This window comes from Podarcis pityusensis (assembly GCF_964106645.2).
Source record: "Podarcis pityusensis genome assembly, chromosome: 3".
NCBI classification, from domain to species: Eukaryota; Metazoa; Chordata; class Lepidosauria; order Squamata; family Lacertidae; genus Podarcis; species Podarcis pityusensis.
Genome location: NC_138026.1, coordinates 81541048 through 81553981, shown reverse-complemented (window position 1 = coordinate 81553981; position 12934 = coordinate 81541048). Strand labels below are relative to the sequence as shown.

The following is a 12934-nucleotide window of genomic DNA, read 5'->3' as shown; positions in this document are numbered from 1 at the left end:
ACTCTAACAGAACCTTTCCAGCATCTCAGGCAGAGATCTTTCCCATCACCTCTTGCTCCCTGCCCATTTTAACTGGAGATGCTAAGTATTGCACATTTTTCTTCCAACAGTAGAAGAATAAGTGCTCTTTGCAATATCTATCAGAATCCAGCAATTGTAGATAGGAAGCTGCCTTCTATCAGGTCAGGCCGTTGGCCCATCTAGCTCAGTGTTGACTACATTGACTGCCAGTGGTTCTCAGGGGTTTGAGACAGGGTTCCCCCCTAGCCCTACCTGGTAGGGATTGAACCTGTGACCTTCTACACAATTGCCAGGAAGGAGATGGGGAAGGGTGGCCCATCGTCCTCTAGCTTCTAAGCAGGACTAATATTGGCTTCCAATTGTTTATTAAGGTTGTAACACTACAGGGGGTAGCCAGAGCCTCTAAAGTAGCAGTAACTCCAGCATTCAACAAGCCTTCAAGTTTCCTCTTCCCACACTACATTATAGCATGCAGATATGTATTTTCCTACATTTTAATGAGAAATTGTTTAATTTTCACTTCTCAAATTAATGCTACACAATGTGTCGGTGGAGCATGTGTAAGTCCTTGCCACCCTCACCCCATTCTGCCCCTTTTGGTGATGTCTTTATGATGCTTGGGGGCTACTTCTGGGTTTCACATGTGAACAATTACATGTTATTTGGACACACCTAAATTGGCTGTTGCCTGTAAAGCAGTGCAGAGCTGTGGACCAGAGTGTCTTCCTCAGCCAAGCCTGTAGTCATGGTGACTGAGGTGGAAGAAGTTCCTGCAGAAAGGAGCAGAGGGTCTTTGAATGGAGCTGAGAAGGGCCAGATCATTCATACACAGCACCTTTTAGCTTTCATTCCCATTCTTAGTGCATTTAATTCACAAATTTGGCCTAGATGTGCCCGTTGTTGTTCATTACATTTCTGTGTACACACACAGTTACATAATTGAGTGCTACTATTAACATGATGCGACAGCACTAAATGTCTTCTTATGTTTATATTGGTTTGTTTTTTTAAAAAATTGTGTTTAATCTGCATTAGGAACTCCTGTCAGGGTGAGTGCATTTCTCTAGGCTTGGTGCAGCAATTAAATGGGCATTTAGCATCTCCACCGAGAAAGAGGTTGGGCAGAAGACAACTGCTAATCCCAGGAGAATGTTGGACTAATGAAGAGCATGACTAACAAGCCTCAGGTGTATCTGCTGTGAGCCAGGGCACTTGGCTTCAAAGGCAGAGACAGCAAATATGGCATTAGTACGCTTCAGAGCACCCTTCTGCGGTAGCTTCCGTACATGGATTAACAAATTAAGCAACTGTAATAATTAAGATCAGAAAAAAGAGTAAAAAGTTATTGATGCATTTTGTGGGTTGGAAAGAAGTAGAGTACCTTAGCCCCAAATGCCTGCAGTTTTGTGTGCGCATATCCAGAAATATGCTAAGCGTTGGACAACATTTAAATCAGGATTTTATTAATAATAATGAAGTTTGGGAATGGCTACATAGACCAAACTATTACCATGATTTCCCTACAATTCTGCCCTAATGAGTGAATGCATTCACATAACTAGTAATCATGAATATTTATTTACTAACACAATTTCCCTAGTATTGTGATGGTGTTTGTTGTTGTTGTTGTTGTTGTTTAATGTTACCTGTCTTCTATTGATTTGATACATTTTTCAGATAGCCTGTATTCAGTTGCTTTTATATAGAACAATCACAGGGTTTGGTTTGGCAGTAGCCTAAATGATTTATTTTGAACTGCTGGAGATTTCATAATAATTGAAGTGTTTCAGCACCACATTCAGCCAGAAGGCCAGAGTACCCTAAGCAGCTGTTATAAGACCTTTTAATTCCATTAGCCATCCATTCTTAGACAAATTTCCGTATTCCATTTTAATGTATTGTCCTCTCTAGAAACATGTGGAGGGGAGAAAATGTTGAAACAATTCTCCTCTATATTTTCCTCCTATAACTTGCTCAAAACAGCCACCCTTGCAGGATGGTTTATTGCCCACAAACAATTAGTGTGTGCAATATCCCCTCGGGTAGAAATGGAAGAGGGAAACCAAAAATGCCTGCAGCAACATGATGTTGTTGGACTCAGCCCCAGCTAGCAAGGCCAATGGTCAAGAATGATGGGAGCTGTAGACCACCAAATGTGGAGAGCCACCAAACACTTATTATTCACAAACATCCAAGAATATCTGCATTCAGCTGCAGAGACTGTGCTAGTGAATAGCGAAATCTGGGACTCAAGTTCACCCTTCTGCCACTGACAACCATCCAGCTCCAAGGTAGTGGTGAAGCTTGAATTAACTACAATTTAGGATACCTACCGTACACATAATAATTAACAGCAATTAATAACCACAGTCTTCAAGCATCTTGGAACTTTAGTAAACATGGAAAGCCCTTATCACAAGCTGAAAGGCCTTTTTGACTGCTAATTGAATCATGATTAATATCTGTTCATGAATCATTTCCTCTCCCTGTGTCTTCTTCAACCCAGTAAGTCACTCTGAGAAGTAGCTTTTTAAAAAACCCAAGTTTAATGCTTACTGGCAAAAAGTACTTTGCCTGCTGTCACTAACTGAGTTTTGCACCAGTCATTTGATTGTGTTCCTGTCTCAACTTAATTGTAGCAAATTTTCAGATCAAATGTGAAAAGGGCTTTTTCTGTGTACCTCGGTAAGTGAATAAAAGGCAGTCCGTCATATTCCTGACAGACCTGAAATATGCATGGAGATGCGCTCAAAAAATTGGACGCCAGAAACGTGAATGCCAAATGATTAGCTGAGAATGGATTAGATGCAGTGACAGTTTAGAAAACGCACGGCGGAAGGAGAAGTACCTGAAGCACCATTCAATATGATCCATGTTCATTATGGGATGGTTTGTGTCACAAAATGGCAGAAGATGCTAATGTGGGTCAGCAAGCCAGCTGAAAAGAATCTGAAATCCGTAAAGAAAAGAGATTACGTAGGTAGAAAATGAACTTTGGAAAACAGGAAGCAAAGGCCTGAAAAGCAATAGACTAAAAGCCAACAGAATGAGGAAGACCTGAAGATTTATGATTTAATAGCAAGTGTTAATGCTTGCGAAGCAACTTTCTGTGCAAAATCCCATCAAGGGTAAAAACCGAACAAGAATAATTGATAAAATATCCCCGCAGAAACAAATGGGAGAGCCCAACAGCATTAGCGTTCTCATCTATATTGGTAATCCTCAGGATCATGAAGACAAGAGGTGGTCTCTGCAAATACTTGAATAGTGAAAAGGAAGACTTTCAGGATTACTTTGTTCACTGCGACTTGAACAAGTGCATGTTATGATACCCTTTGTGATTTCATCAATGGACTTGAGTACCCAGTTGCAGCACCCCTTCCCCAGGGAGCAGGAGCCCTCTCACCAGTGCCACTAATGATCACACTGGAACAGGAGCCCTCTGGAAGGTAGTAGCAGACAGGCTGTTCCCTCTCGCCTCTTCACACGGCCAATCCACCAAGACAAAGAACACCAGAGCAGGACTCCTCTAAAGGCGCCTGAGCTAACCAACACACCAAGGTTCTTGGGCGGCTAACAAGCCAAGAGCCTTCAGCTCTTCTGAGGGCTGGATGCTGCCGATGCTCTGCTCAGGGAGCCTGCACCTTGCTCCTTGCCACTAGCGCACTTCCTCAAAAGCAGAGAATCCTGGTGATCCCTGTGCTCTGCTCCCGGTGCTCCTGTACTGCATCATAAACAATCTCATGAGGACCCTCTCTCTGGGTCTTCTTCCTTCTCTATGATGTTTTCTCATGACGTTCCAGGCCAACTGCGTTGCTAAGAGTAGTGCCGGCCTATTTAAATGCCCTGGGGGCAGACCAGAGCAACAACTTTGGCAGCCAGGTCCACTCCTTGGCCTATCCTGCCCCAGCTGCCGCGGACTGATGCAAATTCATATCAGGGTCTGGCGGACCTCACCTCAAAAGGGATATTGTAGAGTTGGAAATGGTTCAGAAAAGGGAACCAAAATAATCAAGGGAGTGGGGCAACTCTCCTTTGTGGAAAGGCAGATCCAGTTTGGGCAGCAGGAGGATCCAAAATTGGATCTGCATGCAAAGCAGATGCTCTACTACTGAACTAAGTTCCCTCCCCAAAGCGTATTTCTCCTCTTTCTTTTCCACGCTGCTGACTCAAGCCAGACCAGGCAGTTGTTGAAGATCTTTGAATGTCACTCCCCAACTATTTAAGATTGCACTTTAAAGTAATAAGAAAACAATGTTTTAAACCATCACCTATAAATTAACTACCAGCTGTCCTGCCAGCAGCTTGTGCCAATTTCTGTCTAACAAAAGGTTTCAGTTTAATTCTTTCACATTTAAGCCACCTTTTCAGTTACTCCTATGAAAGGATTGCCTCCCTGCTTTAAAGGTTTTCATAACTATAGGTCTGGAAGACATCAAGTAAGAACCAACTTATTCAAGTGATCTGAAAGATAAATTAGAATCCAAAGAAGATTTTAACGCTGAATTTAATCTCAAGTAAATAGGATTATGAAAGTTCAATAGCATCTTCAGCATTATTTTTTCTGACTGAAGTATTCTAGATAACTTCTGGGCTTATTGATTTAATATGAGTGTTTGTGTGTTTCCAACCAGGAAAACTGTGCTCAGCATGAGATTTTATGCTTCGGCTCTAACAATCTTGTCTTCCCACAGAGATCTTCAAAAACCTACATTTCAAGCATTTTTCTTTGAATGTCATCTGAACAGAACAGCACGTCTATTTTTCCTGCTTGGTTCTGATTGGTATCTCTTTGTTTCAGCCGATGAAGATGTAACAAGATTTCAGAGAGGACTAGTAATTTCTTATTTGGTGGGAAGAGTTTTTCTTCAAAGCAGAATTCTCACTTCTATGCCATTCATATTGGTGCATCCCTCTTTTAAAAATGCTTTAGGTGTAAGTAAATTAAAGACCTAATCTGAGGTATGGAAACTTGAGATACTGGGTCCCTGCAAGATTTGGCTACCACAAAACAAATTTACGTTGGGATTATTTCCATGGGGACAAATTGTGCTGCCATTTCGAATTATGGACTGCATTATTAATGAGCTGCATGATAAAGGATGCCAAGGTTAGCTTTCTTCCATTTAGAGGAATGAGTCATGCCTTTGGCTGATCCTCTGTAGCAACAATTGTTACTTGACAGAATGGAAGTGGGGGAAAGAGCTTGGAGCAGACTCCATTAAAGCTCTGTAGCAATCAAGGAGCAATTTTCATTTCTTCATCTGGAACATCCCGAGGATGATTTTCAACTGGCTTTGTATTTTGTATCCCTATTTATGCTTATGCAAAGCCCACATATCAGTTCCTAATGGTGAAATGAAAGTTATTTTCTTGCACTCAATTTGCATGGGTATAGAGAAGATTTGCATTCGTTTAATATATTGCACATTGCACTGGGGAGAGAGAATTCTTCAGGGCAAGGCTTCATGACTCTCTGGAAAACTTCATGGAGGTCCCATGAATGCCAGGCCTAAAGGGCAGCCCCAAAGATCCCCACAAGTCAAAGGCAGTGGAATGTGAATCAGGAGTGCCCTTAAAGCCCATAATGCCTCAAAGTGTCTGTCAATTAAGTTCTTAGATTTCATTACCTGCCAGCATTGAATGCCAACTGACCAAATAAGGAGAGAGAGAGAATAAAAAATAAATAACCCTGTAGTGTGGGGTAGGCATAAAAAGAGGAACGCCAAGGGCCTATCAAGGGCTCCCCCCCAAATCTGCTCAGCTCCTGAAAGAATTACAGTGGTACCTCGGGTTAAGAACTTAATTCGTTCCGGAGGTCTGTTCTTAATCTGAAACTGTTCTTAACCTGAGGTACCACTTTAGCTAATGGGGCCTCCCGTCGCCACCGCACAATTTCTGTTCTCATCCTGAAGCAAAGTTTTTAACCCGAGGTACTATTTCTGGGTTAGCGGAGTCTGTAACCTGAAGCATATGTAACCTGAAGCATGTGTAACCTGAGGTACTACTGTACTAGCAAAAACAAAACCCACCCTGTAGCAGGAGGGAAGGTGCAGCAAAAAAAGGGGGGGAGCAGAAGGTGCACTTCAGCATGGCTGTAAAGGTTATGCACAATTGTATCAATTCACCAGCATAGATTTATTATCCTTGGGTACTGTGTCACTCTGTCAGTGCAAAGCAATTTAACAGCAATCCTATTCTGGGTGTAAATTGAATATAAGACACCTCTGCCCTGTCTTATCATTCTAAAGACATTTTCCTCCTTTGGTTTTCTTGTTCTATGGCTATGAAGACAAAGAGGTGCCAAATGCATGCTGCACATACCATTGACGGGGTGGTCCTTTGCATATAATAATGTTCTATATGACTGAATAGTTTTGCAAACTTATGAACTGGGGTCTAAACTATGAGCTCAGCATTCAAGTTGGAGATATTTTGCAGAGATTAAATCAATATTGGAGGTGCTGAATGCCTTCTGAGTCTGTTACATCAGTAATAACAGGTGTCCTGCAACCTGAATATGAGTATCTGATCATTTTCTGATCCCGTTAAAAAACAGCACAGCATTTTATTTACTTCTTCTTTTTTTACCCACAGTTATATGCTCAGCAGATGTCTTTTGTGAGCAGTCTCTGATGGGAGTGATTTTAATTCGGGTTTGTGCTCAACAAAAGCAGATGGCACCAAACAGTTAAATGCATTAGCTGCCATTTTGGAAAGTAAGAAGCAGCGCACTCCCAAACACACACACACACACACACACACACACACACACACACAGTCCTAGCCAGCAGATTTTTATAGGGGCAAAAAACAATGTTCAGAAGAAATACACCAGCCACTAAAAACAAAAGGTTGAAATTAATGAAACATGTGTGCACACACAAAAAATCTCCAGCTGATTAAGATGAAAACTGTCTGCTTTTAAATAAGGCCAGGAATTAAGTACAAGACAACACAAAGAAACAACTTTGCATGAAAATAAACACACAAACGAATGGAACAAGACAATTAAGAGGGGGGGAGTGGGATGCTAATGTCTGCAGCTGCAAATGTATCTGCTGTCAGTCAACAAATGCATAAGTAAGTTCCACAACGTCACAAATATGAACTGCAGAAGAGAAAACCTAGTTAAAGCACAAAAACAAAGGGCATCTTAAGCATTCATAAAACGACTTCCCCCCTCCCCCTGATTAATTTAAAATATGCATAGGAGATAATTTGGTCCTGAATGCCATCACTGAAATGGCATTTGTGCAGATGAATAATCTGCATATTTTCATTAAAGTGCAAGAATAATTATTTTATGGGAAAGCAACTCCAAAGGCCTCTGAGCCAAGGTGCAAGCATGTAATAACTGAATGGTTCTTTCCATATAAAGCATCTACACCGACCACCCCCAACTTGCAAAAAATCTGTCTAGGGTGGGAGGTGGGAGTGGTCAGCTAGGTAAGCTCCCCTGCTCAAATTATTGCAAGGGCACAGCTCAAGCTCACCTCAGCCAAGCACCTTGCTTCAATTCTGCTTGCCCGCTTAAGTTGTCTCCTGCTGACCACACTAGAAGAGCGCTGGTGGATCAGGCCAAAGGCCTATCTAGTTCAGCACCCTGTTTCTCTCTGTGGCCCGTTAGATGCCTCTGGGATCTAGGTCAATAGCTCTGTTTTCCTATCAGAACCCAAAGTCTGGTATTTGGAGACATCAAGGGGAGCATCATGACTAGTAGCTACTGAGAGCTTTATCCATCAGGAATTTGTCTAATCTCATTCTGAAGGCATGTCGCTACATCTTGTGGTAGCAGATACCACATGTGTGAAGAAATGCTTCCTTTAGTCCACCCTGAATTTCCCACCATTCAGCTTCATTAGCTGACCCTGGATTCTAGTATTATGAAAGATCAAGGAAAAGCCCATGGTGGTCAGAGGATGCAGTAGTAACCAGAACAGGGCTATCAAGAAGATAGGAGAGGTGGCAAAGTGGTTCTTTTTTTTTTTAAGAATAATTTTTTATTAACCGACCAATCACATCAAATCAAACCAAATTACACAAATTCCAAATTACACAGCCGAATTTTAAATTTTTGTTGGGGGTACCCATATTTCAAGTTCCGAAGGGATCCAATCAACTTCTTGCTTCTTACTGCTGTTTTAATGTCCACAAATCTAACCCTATGATGTTCACAGTACTATCCAGTCCTTTCTTATTATTTTTCCACATCTCTTGTTGTTATTTTCATATATTTTTCCTTTCTCTTTGTGACCTCTGATAGTCTCCGCAAGCTGGTTAGAATAGTTTGTAATCCTGCGTGGATATTATTATTTTTATCCAGTAGCCATATCCAGACGTTTTCCATATAACATCACTTCCATACATCAAAACAGTCTTAGCGTCATTAATCTTCACCAATCTGCCTCCTTTCTCAAAACCTCTGAGGAGATTCACTAGGAATGCAGTCTGAAAACAAATCCGTTCTTCCTCCCGGCTGTAAATCCTTTGGCAAGATGGTGACTCCGAATTAATTGCTGCGCCATTCCCAAAAGCTCTTATTGCTTCTCAGTCTCCATAAAGCATACTTTTGGTTAAAGTTTATCTCCACACAGACCTTAATCATCCTGCTTGGGTCAGTTCAACCGACGGCTCTAATGAGGAGGGGTTCTTGTAAATCACATAGAAGGAAAGTAAAAAAGGTTCCCCCCCCCCATTCAGCCCTGTTGTCAACATACCCCGCCTTTGGTGTATCTTCATCGTAAAATATTCCTGTTTCTCCAGCCCGTCGTCTTCTTTCGCAGAGGTCACTTAAATTAGCAGACTTCACTCCTCTTCTTCACTTGAAATATGTGCATTTGCTTCTTTTGTAATTAATTATTCCAAATTGCTGCAACTAGTGCGCGATCAGAGACAGCGTCCAGGAGAGCCGATGTCCACACGGGGGCATTCTGCCTAGGGCCCTCACCCCCTTCTTTCGAATTAGGGGGTGATTTATGGGCACAGCAGGCAAGGGCAGTGTTCCCCATTTCCTTGGGGCAACAAGGGAGGCTGCCTACTCCCATAACAGCCTCTTAATTACCCCGTGTGGGTCGGAGAGATGGTATTGTCGGCCATCTTCCAATGTGCCCCCTAGTGGCCCCCCGTGGCAAAGTGGTTCTAATGGGGGCAGAAGTTCAGATCCCCACTCTGTAGAATAAGCAGGAATCTCCCTCTCCAAAATAAAAAGTTGGCTTACAACATATCCCATCTAAACAGCCCCTCACAACAAGAATTAGGGGTGCTATGCCAAAATATGTCCTACAATTTCTAACACAAATTCATCCACTATGAAAGAGGATTCCAGTTTTGATCCTCATTCTCAGTGTACTTCAAATGAGTGTACTTCAAATGAGGGTTTCCAACATGAGCATTCTGGAGGTGCCTATGCCACGTAGCCCTGCTTGTCGGTGAGTCACTCCTACAGGTACAACGGATAGCAAACACACATTTGCTCCTGGGTATCGTGTGAAGCAGTTCAAATCCCCGCGACGGGGTGAGCTCCCGTCCCTGCTCCTGCCAGCCTAGCAGTTCAAAAGCACATCAAAGTGCAAGTAGATAAATAGGTACCGCTCCAGTGGGAAGGTAAACGGCATTTCCGTGCGCTGCTCTGGCTCGCCAGAAGCGGCTTAGTCATGCTGGCCACATGGCCCGGAAGCTGTACGCTGGCTCCCTCGGCCAATAAAGCGAGATGAGCGCCGCAACCCCAAAGTCAGCCATGACTGGACCTAATGGTCAGGGGTCCCTTTACCTTTACCTATTGTGTGAAGCAACCTAATAAAATATACTCAAAAAGTTTTGAAAATGATATCTGCTAACAGAAACTCCAGTTTTGCTTTCCTTCTGAAAACTACCAGCTGTTTTCCTTCTGAAAACTACCAGCCGAGCAACTAGTGTTCATTAGACATTCTCAAGTAATATAAGCAGAGATATCAGCCACTATTTGGTGCAGATAAAACAAACAAAGAAAGAAAAATGCACTCATAAGTCGCTGATAGCTATAGTAACTATATAATTTACATGAGCCTCATAAGAAAGGGCATAATCTTTAGAAGCTTCATGTTCTTTTTTTCTTTTCTTTTTTGCTGAAACAGCAACATATTTTGCTGCCAGCAGGCAGAAGTAGCAAGTAATAATAATACATTGAAGAGAAGGAGAAAGTGATTTGCATTTTATCAACCAAGTTTGCAAAATGTAAAATAGCCAGGCCTTTTACGAGAAGATAGAATTGAGACATCTGTAGTTTTTAAAAGAGAGACAAATAGAAATGTCTTCTGTGACAACTACAGTAATGTCAGTTAATTTTTGCCAGCACACCCTGAAAGAAGACTCAACACACCTTATTGGAGGGGAAAGGTTGTATTTATTTAAATATAACAGATCAGACAATCTGCAAATAAGCCAAATCAATAACTGGGGAATTTGGAATTAAATCTATGTGTATGAAGGAAGCATACCTCCAAACCCCTGGCCTTGAAAGCTACCAGATTGTTGGCTCTCAGCCAATGATTGGGAGAAAATTCTTCCTTCTTACTAAATGAGCCTTAGGTATGTGAACCCAATACATGCACCTGGGTCCTGCTGTCCAACATTCAGCAAGGTGTCTACACCAAGTCCTAACTAATGGCGGTCTCAAGTATCCTCAAGCCTTAGGCTCAGGAATGCCCCCATACCAAATAAATCATTATGGTGCCAGTGACTTCCCTACCTACACAACAGTACAGCAATACAATACAATGGTTTAATTTCCATTTTAAGATTCTGGTTTGCACCTCAGGTGCATTTTCTGAAACAATACGCAATCTGAAATGCAGCTCTCCTTCAAAATTCATACTTCTCTGAATTTTCGAATGGCATTCTCCAGCCAAAAAATGCACATATTATGGAAAGGTGGACATAAAATGCATCTATTAATGAAAATATTTCAATGCATTACTGGAAATTGTTTCAGAAATGTGCATCTCTCAACAAAAATACAGGTAAAAGTGTGGATATTATGAGAAATCTGCACTGAGATGCTGGTGAATTTTCATGTGGACCTTGTAAACAAAAAGAAGGAAGAAAACTGATACAGATATGTGAAGTACTCGACTTAAGAATGGAAAAACGAGAAACCTAAGTTGACAGATTTGTCCATTGCTATTGGTGACCATTCAAAAAAAATTCATATATGCTTAAGAGTGTAATCTTGTAAGAAGTAAGGCCCAACAACTTCAGTGGGACTTATTCCTAGGTAGTTGTGTATCATATTGCAGTGTAAGAGAGTCCTCTTTACATGAATGCCATGTCTCCCCACCCCTGTGTGTGTGTGTGTGTGTGTGTGTGTGCCACAGTTGGGTAATATTGTAATCATTTTGGGCCAACTATTTTCATGTCCACAAGAAAAACAAGTGATCCTGTCATGTCAAGGCTACCTCATGCGGTATTGCCATAAGAGAAAGAGTGAGCCAAACATACATTTGCATTCAGGACTATGAATTGGCAGGCAGAAGCATCTGAATGGCCAATGGGAATGGCCAAAATTCAAACAGATAAGACAGATTTCCTTTGAAATTCACTGTTGGGGTTCATGAAATGGAATTTGAAACAGTTTGTCCACAGGGTTTCACATCTCACTGGTTCCCTTTTAGTTAACAGCTCATCTGTCCCAGACATTTAAGAAGTCTTTTCCCCCACTTTGGGAAATGCCATGGCTTATTTATCTTTATTTTTTAGACACTGCTCTTTAGCACATAAGGGCTCCCTGAGTGGCTTACAATAAAAGCAATACAAACCACACAAACCAATAACACAACTGCGAAACAGAGCAGATAAATGTTAGCATTCAAAATGATCTAAAAAGCCTAGGGAAAGGAGAAAAGGGTATCACCTGATGTTCTCCGGTTCATTTGGACTACAACTTCCTTCTGCCTCATCCTGACAAGGCCTGATAGGGTTGCTGTCCAAAACAACTGGAGGGGACCAGGTTGAGGAAGGCATGGTAATATTTGAAAGGGGGGCAGTTCTGCTCAACAGCAATCACTGTACATCAACTACATGTACATAGAGACCATCTTAATAACCTAAGAAAAGCCAATGGACCATCTTATCCAGCATCCTCTTCTCACAGTGGCCAACCAGATGCCCCCAAGAAGGACATGAGTCCAGGAGTCATACTGCCTCCAACAGTGGAGGTAGAACATAGCTTTAGGTCATGAGTTGTCCTGAGATCTATGGGTGCAGGGTGGTATATTACTACTACTACTAATAAAAATATTAATACAGTGGTACCTCAGTTGTCGAACGTTATCCATTCTGGAAGACCATTCGACTTCCGAAACGTTCGACAACTGAGGCACAAAGGCGGCAAAGTCAATGGAGAAAACAGAAAAACATGCAGCGGAAGCCGTTCGACTTCCAAGGCATGTTCGAAAATGGAAGCATTTACTTCCGGGTTTTCGGCGTTCCAAAACTGAAATGTTCGGCTTTCAATATGCTTGAAAACCAGTGTAATAGCCATTTTTGCTAGATTACCATTTTTTGTTTGCAGTGAGGCTCCTCAGGCCAAGGAAACTAAGATATTAAATGCAATTCTGCTGAATGACTCCTGTTAGCTACATGACCAATGTTCCTTTAAGCACCTGTAGTTGTAAAAAATCATAAAGGATGATAAAGATTGCAACCATTAAATAAGTAGTTGATTGAATGAGGCACACCACCTTTTCTTATAGCCATGCTAATCAAGATCACTTACCTGGAAAACAGACTATTTTCCTGCAGCAGTTTGGTCCTGGCTATTGCCGTTTCTGCCACAATTAATCATTTCTATAGCACTGTTAATAGACAAAGTGTTCCACACCCCTGGAGTGCAGTCCTGCCAATAGTGATACAAAGGTCAGTGAGACGGCCTTCA

General features: G+C 41.8%; 1 long non-coding RNA gene across 1 annotated transcript; it reads left to right on the top strand.

Moving 5' to 3' along the window:
- The first annotated feature begins 3200 nt into the window (after positions 1-3200).
- Positions 3201-6819, top strand: LOC308472732. Its single transcript, XR_013983685.1, has 3 exons — positions 3201-3582; positions 4716-4872; positions 6619-6819. It is a non-coding gene; the product is annotated as an uncharacterized lncRNA (long non-coding RNA).
- Positions 6820-12934: the final 6115 nt, after the last annotated feature.